General features: G+C 44.4%; 1 long non-coding RNA gene across 1 annotated transcript in view; it reads left to right on the top strand.

Annotated features, from left to right (window-relative positions):
- Window positions 1-13,727, top strand: part of LOC122812936 — a 198,144-nt gene extending 184,417 nt beyond the window's left edge. The window contains exon 2 of the long non-coding RNA XR_006366609.1: window positions 13,685-13,727. This is a non-coding gene — a long non-coding RNA (uncharacterized LOC122812936). The remainder of the gene's footprint in view (window positions 1-13,684) is intronic.
- Window positions 13,728-14,593: the final 866 nt, after the last annotated feature.

The raw sequence follows: 14,593 nt of genomic DNA, 5'->3' as shown, positions 1-14,593 counted from the left end.
TGTTAGCTGTACAGAATGTACTGACAGCCTTCGAATACCTTATTCTTCCAGGGCAACTCTTGATAAAGACAAGACAACACCACATTCTTGTGGTACATAAACAAGCAGGGAGGAACCCATTACTACCCACTCTGCAGATTAGCCATGGCTTTATGGAACACGGCCTTGAGCAATCAAGTGACCCTGCAAGCTCAATTCCTGCCAGGCTAATAAATTCACTGGCAGACTTAAGCAGAAATCTAATGGACCCACACGAGTGGAAACTGGAACCCAAATCATTCTAGCTTCTGATCCACAGGTGGGGGGCACCAGAGGTAGACCTCTTTGCTTGCCCGCAGAACTGTCAGTTGAGCAAATATTGCACTAGAACTCCCCACAGCCAAGCATGGAAAGTGGATGGCCCTGTCCTTTACATGGGAAAACCTTTCAATGTATGCCTTTGCCCCTCGGACCCGCCTCTTGAAGGTTCTACTAAAGATCAGACAGGACAAGCGAAGGACAATCCTGATTGCACCAGACTGGCTACGCCAGCACTGGTGCCCACTTTTGCACAGTCTATCAGTAGTGCCACCAAGGCAACTGCCTTAGACCCCTTCTCTGCTGTCCCAACAGGTGGGCCAGATTTTGTATCCTCAGCTCCAAACCCTGAACTTAGCAGCCTGGCTCATCCCCTGAACACATAACCAGCAACCCTCAGTAAACAGGTGCTGGATGTCATCCTTGAGGCAAGCAGGCCTAGTACTAGGAAATCCTATTCAGAAAAGTGGAAAAGATACTGTTCTTGGAGCCAGTCTCAGGGAATGGACACAACCGTGCCCGACTTGCCTCAAATACTAAATTACCTAACAGAACTGCTCCACAAAGGGCCTACCCTTCTCTTCAATTAAGATTCATGCCTCTGCCATCTCGGATCATTACAATACTGAGCCACCCCTCTTCTCTCACCCTCTGGTCAACCGGCTCCAGAGAGGAGCCAAAAAGTTTAAGACCCCCCCCCCCCCCCCGGAGAGCTCCCACTCCAGCCTGGGACCTTAACTTTGTACTGGAGAAGCTCACACTTCCTCCCTTTGAACCTGCAGCTACAGCAGAGTTAAAATTCCTCTCTTGGAAAACAACCTTACTTCTAACCATCACTTCAGCAAGAAGAGTGTTTGAATTGCAGGCCCTTATGGCCGTGGAACCCCTCATTATCTTCATGCGGACAGGGTTTCTCTCAGGACTAACCCATCATTTATGCCTAAGGTGGTATCTAGTGTGGCTTTAAACCAATCCATTCATTTGCCAGCTTTTTTCCTAATCCTCAGAATAAAGGGGAAAGGATCCTGCACTCCCTGGACGTGCACAGGCAGCTTAGGATGTTCATCGTGTTTCACTGTTGCAGTCATTACTCTTGGGTTATCCTGCTGGCAGGCTACCCGCAGTCAGCCTGAATTCCAAAGTCTAGGTCCGGCATCTGTTGCTGTCGCCTCCTCCCTGACGTCAGTGTACCAGGGGTATAAAAGATGCAGCCGACGCCATTTTCTTCAGTCTTTCTTGCCGTGCGGTGCCCGAAGCAAAACAGTTCGCAAGTGCCGGTTGGCCGACTCCTGAGATTTTCAAATACGAATTTCAGAACCGAAGTCTTCATTAAAGCTAAGTACCCCGTTGGGGAAACTTTTTTCTTGCTCCAGACCGATGTCAGAAAAAGTTAACAATTGTATTTCTTGTGGGAAGCAAATACCTCATAAGGATTTTCACTCTTACTGTATTCCTTGCCTAGGCCCTGATCACAACGTTGCTAGTTGTCGATTTTGTGCTCTATTTAACCAACGCACTATTAAGTGTCGGTTCGATTTTGCATTTCATTACTTTGGCCGAAGGTTTAATTATATAATGCCATCGGAACAGCCGATGACCGGAGTTTACAAAAAACGCAAGGACAAGGAAAAGGACAGGCATCCGAGGTCCAAAACCGACGACGAGGCCTCTCAAGCCAGTCACCGGTTCTCAGTGAGGTGCTTTCACAGCCCCTGGCGCCCGCTACCTCAGAGCCACAGGCCGCTTCAGACTCCCACGTGGAGCTGACTGGGCCTCTGGATACTCAAGGTATTGGACACTCGGAAATCATTCCCTCAGATGGGTCTGGAGCCGCTGAGCAGGCATCGGCTTCTGAGGGTGTTTTCAGACTTACAAAGTTTTTTGTTAAACCATCTTCAGCTTCAAAGACTAAAGCAGCTCTGACGACAAAGAAACAAGTACAGCATTCTCCTACTCGGACTTCCATGCCTAAAAACAGATGCTTAAAATGGCCGAAGACCTAATTACTTTGATCAGGGGTTCCCATCCCCCCCCTGATAAGAGGCCTAGGCAAGATCTGATCAGGTTTCTATTTCCTCTGATTCCTCTTCTGAACAGGATTATTCTATGCCTCCCTATGAGGACTCTGATGCTGAAGAATCCATTCCTTCAGCCTATCCTCCTGAGGTATATTCTTTTGGGGAAATCCTGCATACCATGAGGGAGCATTTCCACTGGGAGAGCCAGGATTACTCTGAATCTAAGAAAAGGCTCAGAGACTTTTTGTTACTTCCACAGCACAGACCCCTTGCTATTCCACCTGTTCTAGATATTGTAGATTATGTGTTTTCAGAGTCCGGCCTGTCACCCTGACTCTTTACCCCCTGCACCTGCTAAACCAGACAGATACTACAGGGTCCCCGATTCTCATAAATTTCTATATAAGAACCCCGCTGCTGACCCAGAAACTATATCTCAGGGTCCCAAAGGGGTCAAAGCTTCCACTGCAAAAAACTCTGTCCCCTCTGATAGGGATTCTAGGGCACTGGACAGATGGGGTAAAAAAGTTTACACTTCTGCTACTTTGGCTGTAAGGGCTTTGAATTGTCAATTTCATATGCTTAAATATCAGCAATACTTAATGTCATTGCTTAAACAGAAAATGTTGACAAATACTGCATGTTCAGAGAACAAGGAATTGCAGGATTTATTGCATGCAGCTGAACAAGTGGGAAAGCATACTTTGCAATGTGGTTATGATTCACTGGAGGCCTCTTGCAGGGCCACTGTTACAGGTTCAGTTATTAGAAGGCATGTTTGGTTAAAGGAACAAAATCTGCCTGATCATGTTAAAGCAAAATTTATTAGATACTCCATTATGTCATGATACTTTTTTGGTACTAATGCAGAAGAGGTGTTGAAGAAAATGGATGATAAAGCGAAATCCATGCAGACAGTTAAGGATTTCTTACAGGTACAGCCGCCCAGGTTTAGCAGGAACTGGCCTTCTAAAAATTGGTCCTTTCCAGTGTCAGACAAACCACAAAGAGGCAGATACAGACGTCCCAGAGGCAGATCTCAGCCCCAAGGCTCATACAGGCCTAAACAATGGGGTGATCCTACCTCCAAAAGTGGAGAAGACAAATCACAACCTTACAGGAAACGGTCGCAATGACTTTCCTCTGCCAGATCCAAGCACTTTCCTTTTGGCAGTCCCCTTAGGGGGAAAACTAGCACTTTTTTCATCAAATTGGCAAAAGGTTACCAAAGACAAATGGGTCTTGAACATAGTGTCCCAAGGCTACAGGTTCCATTTTCACACCCTACCAAGGGCAAAGGGTATGCCAGACTGCCACACAATCAATGGGCAGAGGCACAAAAGCAAATTTCAGCCCTCATGGACATGAGGGCCATTCAACAAGTACCACAACAAGAGCAGGGGCAAGGATTTTACTCCAGACTTTTCTTAGTACCCAGAAAGGACAAAACCTGGAGACCAATACAACTGCCCAGATGGCTTATCTCACGCCAGACAAACAAAAGCAACTGACTTATTACTTCAAAACATTGGCAACAAAAACTCAGTTATCTGCAAGGAAAATCCTGCAGGCCTTGGGTTTCATGGCATCCTGCATTCTACTAATTCCATATGCCAGACTGCATATGAGGAAACTACAGTGGTATTTAAAAAGTGTTTGGACTCAGCATTGCCACAGCCTGGAGACAGTAATTACCCTCATTCCCTGCCTGCAACAGGAGTTTCGATGGTGGGCAGAGGCCTGTCAATACAACAAGGGTCTGCCATTCACTTTACCCACAGCCAGACAGACACTGACAACGGATGCATCAGATTATGCCTGGGGGGCCCATATGGCAGGAGAATGTATTCAGGGCACATGACCTGCAAGCCAAATGCATCTTCACAGCAATCAAAAAGAGATGCTAGCTGTTCAGAATGCCCGGACAGCTTTCAAGGATCTACTTCATCCAGGACAGCTACTGATAACGAAAGACAATATTACGGTCATGTGGTACATAAACAAGCAGGGAGGTGCACATTCCTACCCCCTCTGCAGACAAGCAATGACCTTATGGGACACAGCATTGACTTATCAAGTTCACCTGCAAGCACAATTCCTGCCAGGAAAAAACAGTACTCTGGCAGATGATCTAAGCAGAAACCTCATGGATCCCCACGAGTGGAAACTGGATCCACAAGTCTTCAGCATGATAACAAGGAAATGGGGACACCCAGATATAGATCTATTTGCCTCCCCTCACAACTGCCAATTACAGAGATTTTGCACAAGGATTTATCACAAGCAAGCATGGAGAGTGGATGGCCCTATCCTTCAGCTGGAAAAATCAAACAGTATATGCCTTTCCTCCACTGCCTCTCCTTCCCAGGGTACTCCTAAAGTTCAAACAAGAGAAGCCAAAAATGATACTGATTGCACCAGACTGGCCACGCCAGCACTGGTACCCAATCCTAAAGAGCTTGTCTCAAGGTCCAGCATGGATATTGCCTCAGACTTCTCACTTGCTGACCCAACAAAACAATCAGATCCTGCACAGCCAACTCGGGACCTTAAATCTGGCAGCATGGCAGATACTGTAGCCATTCAGAACAATCCTCTTTCTAAAGCGGTTATGGATGTTATCTTGGAGGCCAGGAGGCCCAGTACCAGAAAATCTTATGCAGAAAAATGGAAGAGGTTCTGTGTTTGGAACCAGGAACAAGGCATTGACACGTATGTACCAAATATCCCTCAGATTTTACAATACCTAACTGAGATGCTGGACAAAGGCCTTTCATTCTCATCAAATAAGATTCATGCCTCTGCCATTTCAGCCCATTACAATACGGAACCACCTATTTTTTCTCATCCTTTAATAAGGCAGTACCTCAGAGGGGCCAAAAACATCAGGCCTCCAAGGAGGGCACCAATTCCCACATGGGACCTAAATTATGTCTTGGAAAAACTCAATCTGCCTCCTTTTGAGCCAGCTTCAACAGCGGATATAAAATTCTTATCCTGGAAGACAGCTCTGCTCCTAGCAATAACCTCTGCAAGACGAGTCTCAGAGTTACAAGCACTCATGGCTGTGGAACCTTTTATCATTTTTCATCCAGACAGGGTTTCTCTGAGGACAAACTCAACATTTATGCCTAAGGTGGTGTCCAGTGTGGCACTCTACCAGACCATTCACTTGCCTATCTTTTATCCAAACCCACAGAACAAGGGTGAGAAAATTCTGCATTCTTTGGACATACACAGACAGCTACGCTTCTACTTGGACAGAACTAAAGCTTTCAGGAAGACTGAGCAACTTTTAGTGTCATATGCTTCAGGATCACAAGGAAAGGCTATTTCAAAACAGACTATATCTAAATGGATAGGCCATTGCATCCGTTTCTGCTATTCTCAGCGTGGTAAATCGGTGCCTAAGGACATTAGGCCTCATTCTACCAGAGCAGCAGCCACTTCAGCAGCCTTCCTCAGAGGAGTACCAACTAAAGACATCTTAGAGGCTGCAACTTTGAGTTCAGTGCACACTTTTACAAAGCACTACCACTTACCTCTTTACTCTAAATCTAGAGCAGGCTTCACCACTGCAGTTCTGCAGGGCCTCATAGCCTCTCCTAATCCTGTTTAGCCAAGCCACCCATCCTCAGCTTTGGGATTCAACCCAAGAGTAATGACTGCAACAGTGAAACACGATGAACATAGTACAGTTGTGTACCGACCGTAAATGTAGATGTTAGTGTATTCACTGTTGCAGTCCAGGTTACCCACCCACCATCCCCCTTTTCTTTGCTGGGACTTATCTGTACTTCTATCCTATACAACCTATGTGGTGTATTTGCTTGTAGATGAAGGAAATGTTTATTTTTGTGCATGCATGCTTTATTGGCATACCTTTCAGCCTACGTATTTGGGGGCACCTGACATCTGGGGCAAGAAAAACTGAAGAAAATGGCGTTGGCTTCATCTTTTATACCCCTGGCGCACTGACGTCAGGGAGGAGGCGACGGCAACCGACGCCAGACCTAGACTTTGGAATTCAGGCCGACTGCAGGTAGCCTGCCAGCAGGATAACCTAAGAGTAATGACTGCAACAGTGAATACACTCTAACATCTACATTTATGGTAAGTGTACACAACTGTATTATGTTCTTCGTGTTTCACTGTTGCATTCATCACATTTGGGTTGATTCCCAAAGTTAATGAAGATGGAAGATGTGGAAGAGTAGGTCCAATCTTAATACATTTACAGTCTGGTATAATAGATTTAGAGCCACAGTCCTAAGCATCTTGCCACTTGTGCATCTCACCTCATATCTGGAGATGCTTGGAACCATCATGCATTGTGGTTTAGGGGAGGAACTATGGCAGTCTAGAAAAGGTTTGCATGCTTTGTGGTCTTAACACCTGTCACCTTGGTCCTTTGTTATGGAGGCTGGACCCAACTGTGCAGGATCTGTTGTTATGCTAGGTACATAACATTTGTTGTAGAAAACTGATTTTCACGTCATGTACCCATTCAGATATGCATGTTTTTTTTTCTCTCTCATTTCATGATTATGCTTGATGTTCATCGTGCATACAGCTGCAGTAATCACAGATGGGTTCTCTGCCGTCAGGCGGGTCCTCGGTCGGCCGAATTCCAAAGTCTAGGTCCGGCGTCTGTTGTTGTCGCCTTTCCTCCTGATGTCAGTGAGGCAGGGGTATATAAGACACAGCCGACGGCATTTTCTTCAGTCTTTTTTGCCGCGCAGTGCCCGAAGCAGAAGCAGTTCGCAAGTGCCGGTCGGCCAGCTCCTGAATTTACGAAAAATTGGAAAGCGAAGTCTTCATTAAAGCTAAGTACCCCGTTGGGGAAACTTTTCTTGCCTCAGACCGATGTCAGAAAAAGTTAACAATTGTATTTCTTGTGGGAAGCAAATACCGCATAAGGATTTCCATTCCCTCTGCATACCTTGTTTAGGCCCAGACCACGACGTCTCGGGCTGTCGCTTTTGCGCTACTTTCAATAAGCACACTATTAAGCGTCGGGCGGAGTTCGCCCAACACTTTTTTAGTAAAGCCTTTGATTATAAAATGTTGTCGGAGACTCCGACTACCGTTTTGTCCAAAAAACGCAAGGACAAGGACCGACACGCGAGGTCCACAGTCCCCACCGACACCACGCCAAAACTGGCTACACGTGGTCCGGTTCTCAGCGAGACGCCTATGCAGTCCCTGACTACCGACGCCGCTTCTTTGGCGGTGTCTTCTGTACCCGAGACCGCAGGTACCTCGGCCCTTACCCAGACTACAACCACTGAAGCCACTGTGAGCGTTGAGTCTCCTAATGTGGACAGATCCACTTCCACCCATGGTGTCTTTAAACCGTCATCTTCCTTTTCCATTAAGGCCTTTACTAAATCCAAATCAGCCAGGCATCCCAAGAGGCCTGTTGCACAGGGCCCATCTCCAGGCCCCATGCCTAAAAAACAGATGCTTAAAATGGCTGAGGATTTAATTACTCTTATCAGGGGTTCACAACCCCCTCCAGACAAGAGACCCAGAGTGGAGGAAGATTCTCCCTCTTCTGATCAGGGCTCCATTTTTTCAGAACACTCTGATGTAGAGGAACACTCTTACTCCCCTTTTGAAGATTCTGATGCAGAGCAGTCCATTCCTTCCGTATCTCCTCCTGAGGATTTTTCTTTTGGGGAAACCTTGCACACTTTGAGGGAACACTTCCATTGGGAAGGCCAAGACTTTTCTGATTCCAAGAAAAGACTTAGGGAATTTCTTTTGTTACCTCAACACAGACCTCTGGTGATACCTCCTGTCCTGGACATACTTGATGTTTATTCGGAGGCTTGCCTTAATCCGGATTCCCTGCCTCCTGCCCCAGTCAAGCCTGATAGGTACTACAGAGTTCCTAACTCTCACCAATTTCTTTACAAAAGCCATAATGCTGACCCTGAAACCATTTCTCAAGGCCCCAAGGGTATGAAGGCCTCTACTGCTAAGAATCCATTGCCTTCCGAAAGAGAGTCAAGATCCTTAGAAAGGTGGGGAAAAAAGGTATATACCTCGGCCACCCTAGCCATGAGGGCCTTAAATTGTCAGTTTCATATGCTTAAATATCAGCAGTTTCTGTTATCACAATTGAGAAATAAAATGTCTCAACCTGAACAACCAGATTTGAAGGAGTTGCAGGATATGATGCATAGTGCAGAACAAGTGGGTAAACACACCTTACAATGTGGATATGATGCCCTAGAGGCCTCAAGTAGAGCTGCTGTTACAGGATCAGTCATTCATAGACATGCCTGGCTTAGGGAACAAATCTTGCCTGATCATGTGAAAGCTAAACTTCTAGATGCTCCTTTACAAAAGGATGTGCTATTTGGTACTAATGCTGAGGAGATATTACGGAAAATGGAAGAAAAAGCCAAATCTATGCAAACTGTCAAAGCTTTTCTACAGGTTCAACCACCACATTTTAGCAGAAATTGGCCTTCAAAAAACTGGTCCTTTCCAGCCACGGACAAGCCCCAAAGAGGTAGATACAGGCGCACAAGGGGCAGAGGACAATCACAAGGCTCATATAGAGGCAGGCAATGGCAAACTCCAGCACCAAGAGGTGGCGAAGACAGTGCACAACAATACAGGAAACAAACCCAATGACTCCCTCCTTTCCATGCCAAGCAAGTCTCAGCTGGCAGCACCCTTGGGAGGAAAGCTGGCATTATTTACAAGAAATTGGCATGTTGTCACAACAGACAAATGGATCCTGGACGTTATAAACAGAGGCTACAGATTTCATTTCCACACTCTTCCAAAAATGAGAGGCATGCCAAACCTGCCACACAATCAAAGGGCAGAGGCACAACTACAAATTTCAAAGCTCATAGACATGAAAGCTATTCAAGAGGTACCTACTCACGAACAAGGTCAAGGTTTTTATTCCAGACTATTTCTGGTACCAAGGAAAGGAACCGACTGGAGACCCATTTTGGACTTATCCATCCTAAACACATTCTTACTCGTACCAAAATTCAAGATGCTTACATTACAGCAGCTTCTTCCCATGCTGGGCAAGGAGTTTTGGCTGGTAACATTGGACCTCAAGGAGGCATACCTGCATGTCCCAATCCGACAAAGCTGCAGAAGATACCTCAGATTTCTTGCAGGTTCAATCCACTATCAATTCTCTGCATTGCCCTTTGGCTTATCTGCTGCGCCCAGAGTATTCACGAAATGCCTGGCATCAGTAATTGCCTACTGCAGACTTCAAGGGATACAAATTTACCCTTATTTGGACGACTGTCTGATCCAAGCGGACAGCAAGCACATACTTCTGGAACATCTGGCTTATGTAACACGGTTACTGCATTCTCTGGGATACACAATCAACAAAGAGAAATCCAGGCTAACACCATCTCAGAAAATAACTTTCCTGGGTGCCAACTTGGACACAAACACCCAGATGGCCTACCTTATGCCAGAAAAACAGGGGCAACTAACTCAGTACTTCAAAATACTAGCAAAATGTACCAGGCTTACTGCAAGGAAAATCCTGCAGGCTCTGGGCTTCATGGCATCTTGCATTCTTTTAATCCCATGTGCAAAGTTGCATATGAGGAAACTTCAATGGTACCTAAAAAACCTATGGTCTCAACACAGCCACAGTTTGGAAACAATAATACCAATAATTCCATGTTTGCAAAAGGAATTTCTATGGTGGGCCCAAGCATGTCAAACAAACACAGGTCTTCCATTCTGCAAGCCTCAAGCAAATAAAGTCATCACAACAGACGCCTCAGATTACGCCTGGGGGGCGCACATGACAGACAGATGCATTCAGGGCAAATAGTCCCAAAAGGAAAAGCACCTTCACATCAATCAAAAAGAAATGCTAGCAGTGATGAATGCAATTACAGCTTTCAAGGACCTCCTGCATCCAGGACAATTATTGATAAGAACAGACAACACCACAGTAATGTGGTACATAAACAAACAAGGAGGAACACATTCATAGCCAACAAGGAGGAACACATTCATAGCCCCTGTGCGGACTAGCCATGACACTTTGGAACTTGGCTCTGGAATGGCAAATCGAACTTCAAGCACAGTACTTGCCAGGTTCGGAAAACACTCTGGCAGACAATCTAAGCAGAAATATGAGATCCACACGAATGGAAATTGCATCCTCAAATGTTTACAAAGATAATCCAAGCGTGGGGGAGGCCAGACATTGATCTCTTTGCCTCCCACAGGAATCATCAATTGGAAAAGTTTTGTTCAAGGACCTTTCATCCAAAGGCCTGGAGAGTGGACGCCCTTTCATTCAGTTGGACAGCATGGACAGTTTACGCTTTCCCACCTCTGCCTCTTCTGCCCAAGGTGCTCTTGAAAGCAAGAGCAGACAGACCGAAGATGATACTGATTGCTCCAGACTGGCCAAGACAGCACTGGTACCCACTCCTGAGGAGCCTAACACATACTCCTCCCTGGTCCCTACCTCTAATGCCTCTTCTGCTGATTCAGCACATCTACAAAACTCTTCACAGCCAGCTGAAAACACTCAATCTCGCTGCATGGAAAATTCCTTAACACCACAACAGACCCTACTCTCCAAAGAGGTGCAGGATGTCATTTTGGAGGCCAGAAGGCCATCTACTAGAAAGGCTTACTCTGCAAAATGGAAACGGTTTTGCTCTTGGAATGAGAAAAAAGGCCAGGACCCTAGAAAACTGAATTTGCCTCAGGTATTACAGTATTTAGCTGAGCTGCTGAACAGTGGACTTTCATTTTCCTCCATTAAAATCCATGCCTCAGCCATTTCTGCAGAATTCAACACGGATCCACCCTTATTCTCTCACCCACTCTTAAGACAGTTCCTCAGAGGGGCTAAGAATATAAGACCACCAAGGAAACAACCAATACCAGCCTGGGATGTTAATTACATTCTAGAAAAATTAACACTGCCTCCCTTTGAACCAGCTGCCTCAACAGATTTGCAATACTTGTCCTGGAAAACAGCTTTCCTTCTGGCCATTACCTCAGCTCGTAGGGTTTCGGAACTGCAAGCCCTCATGGCTGTGCAGCCCTTTCTCATCTTCCATCAGGACAGGGTTTCCCTTCGAACCAACCCTTCATTTATGCCTAAAGTGGTATCCAGGGTAGCTTTAAATCAAGCCATACACTTGCCTACCTTTTACCCCAATCCTCAAAACAAAGGGGAAAGGCTGCTACACTCCTTAGACATCCATAGACAACTACGTTATTATTTGGACAGAACAAAGCCCTTCAGGAAATCAGAACAACTTTTTGTGTCCTATGCTGTAGGAGCTCAAGGGCAGCCAGTGACCAAACAGACAATTTCTAAATGGATAGGCCACTGCATACGGTTTTGTTACTCCTATCATGGAAAATCAGTCCCTACAGGCATCAGATCCCACTCCACCAGGGCCACAGCTACCTCTACAGCCTTCCTCAGAGGAGTTCCTACCAAAGATATTTTGGAGGCAGCCACTTGGAGTTCTGTGCATACCTTCACCAAACACTACCACCTGCCTTTATACTCCAAAACTAGAGCAGGCTTTGCCACTGCTGTGTTGCAGGGCATTCTGGCTCATCCCAGTTCCACCTAGTGCCTACCACCCTGTGCGTAGCTTTGGGATTCTACCCATCTGTGATTACTGCAGCTGTATGCACGATGAACATAGTACAGTTTTGTACCTACCATAAATGTAGATGTTCGAGTGCTAATACAGCTGCAGTACAGTTTTCCCTCCCTTCTTCCCCTCTTGGTAAAGGCCTAGGGCCTAACCCCTCTTCATACAACCTGATTGGGTTATCCTTCTATGGTATATTTGCTTGCAACTACTGATTTTTGATTATACTACATTGCATGTATATAAATATAATTTTATGTATTGCCTTCCTTCTGGGGGCACCTGACATCTGGGGCAAGAAAGACTGAAGAAAATGGCGTTGGCTGTGTCTTATATACCTCTGCCTCACTGACGTCAGGAGAAAAGGCGACAACAACCGACGCCGGACCTAGACTTTGGAATTCGGCTGACCGAGGACCCGCCTGACGGCAGAGAACCCATCTGTGATTACTGCAGCTATATTAGCACTCGAACATCTACATTTATGGTAGGTACAAAACTGTACTTTTCTGGCTTTGTTGACACTTTCCTTCTACAGAAGTGGTGAAAATACTCCTTTCTACTGTCTGGCTTTATTTATTTATTTATTTTAAAGAAGCTAAAAATATGGCAACTCAAAAGAGCTGAACAACGTTTTACTGCCGTGCTAGTGAGACCTTGTAATGCACTGCTTGGAGTTTATATTTGCTGTGGCATTTCAAAGGAGTCCTAGAATACATGGAGAAGAGCGAGTAAGGAAGTTGCACAGCTGTATCTAAAGTAGTTGCAACACTTGAATAAACTTTGTATATATTTTTTTTGCATCCACACATGCTAATGCAGAAATTGAGAAATGGTTGAGAATAATTAGGTAGCGGTTTGAAGATGCATTTTATAGTACGTGGGAGAGTTTTATTCAGATTTAGCATGATTTCTGGATTTAGCATGATTTCTCAAATCTCATTTTACTGAGAGAGAGACAATTTTAATTAAAATATATAGCAATAACTTTAATCTCTCACCCATATTAATGTTACAAGTACTTCATCATTCAGTGCATAACATTTATTTGAAACCCTTCATCTAACCTCGGTATATTCTAACTGAAGAGCTTGCACAAACTTGGGGAAAAGGAGTAAAACAGAAATAAAACTTGCCACCTTCTTCCCAGACTGAGTCCCAAAACCAAAGACCAGCATCTGAGAAGAAACAAAGCTGTGTTTTGACAAAACATTTGCTGCTTAAACATGTCCTCTTGTGTTCAATATTTTGTGAGATGATCATAAGACAAACAAACAGTCATCACTCTTTTGGGCACTTCTACTCCGTTTCAGTGTATTCATTGGAACTTTTCATAGATGAAGAGAAAAAGAAATGTTTAATTTGCATAATTTACATTAGGCACCTTAGTGCAAATTCAGGTGGCCACAGGTCAGAGACTGAAAAAGCTAGGAACTTATCTGTTTCAGGGGGAATTGGTAACAAAGTGTATCATTGTGAAGTTTTGTGATTGTTGTCGTGTTGAACATTTTTTTGTCTTGTTGTTAGTGCAGTACAGTACAGAAAATACATTTCTAAGATATTGTACGCCATACATTGTCACTTGCATAACTCTTCATACTTGTTTGTTTTTGAGTGCCACTGGTAGTCTTTTGCATGGTTTGTAATTTCAGAGCCGAATTGCACTTTTGTCTTTCATTTTGATTTCTCGTTCTCAGGTCACAACAATTTTTTTTTTTTAACTTAAAGGGAGGAAGAACAAGAAACACAAGAAGAGGAACATTTGATGGAAGAAAAGAAAAGGAAAAAGCAGGAAGAAAAGAAAAAGAAGGAAGCTGCTCAGAAAAAGGTTTGCTTTCTGCTGGCCATTGTCTACTTCTTTAGTTAGGTAGCCTTGTTTTATGAGGTCCTGAAAAAATAGTGTGCATATGTGGTCGAGGAATATTTGTGTGTGTGTATGCTCGACATAGAGGATTGTGATCTGTGTTTTAAACCAGTTTGTGTTTGAGATATGGATGTCAAGAAATTAACCTTGAGAGTGAAGCAAAGTGAGACTTGGGGCAAGTCTTGGTAATTTTATCTTAAACACATACCAATTGGTTTAGGATCAGAAACCTGATGATAATTATTTGAAGCCTATGGAGTACTAAGCACAGGCTGCTCTGTCTTAATAGTGTCTTGAGTTGTATATTCTTACAACAATGAAAGATGTCCGTTACTTTCTTGAACCCGGACATACTTCCTGTTACTTAATGAACTTTTCAGTAAATTGCATTCTTTAGCTATGTTTTCTGAACAAGTCTGTTCATTGTTTTATTGCACTTCCATGTTCTTAAATGTTTTTTAACTTGATTCATCCTATTTTCTTCAGATCTAAACACTCCATTTAAAAATTATTTTTGCTTAGGTTTTATAAATTAGGAGGCACTGCTGATGAAACAAACGTGTACATTCATAAGATCTGTTTGCAAAATCAGTTCAGTACATGAAAAACTTTCTTTGGATGATGTTCTTCGTGTTTCACTGTTGCAGTCATCACATTTGGGTTATCTGCTTGCAGTAGCCCTCAGTCGGCCTGATAACAAAGTCTTTGGTCCTGCGTCGGTTGCCGTCTCATCTTTCATGACATCAAGTAGTCAGGGGTATAAAGCATGCAGC

This window comes from Protopterus annectens, chromosome 10.part0 (genome assembly GCF_019279795.1).
Source record: "Protopterus annectens isolate FY-2018-M chromosome 10.part0, PAN1.0, whole genome shotgun sequence".
In the NCBI taxonomy this organism is placed as follows: Eukaryota; Metazoa; Chordata; order Ceratodontiformes; family Protopteridae; genus Protopterus; species Protopterus annectens.
The sequence above is the reverse complement of the archived record's forward strand: the minus strand, read 5'-3'. Positions and strand labels throughout refer to the sequence as shown.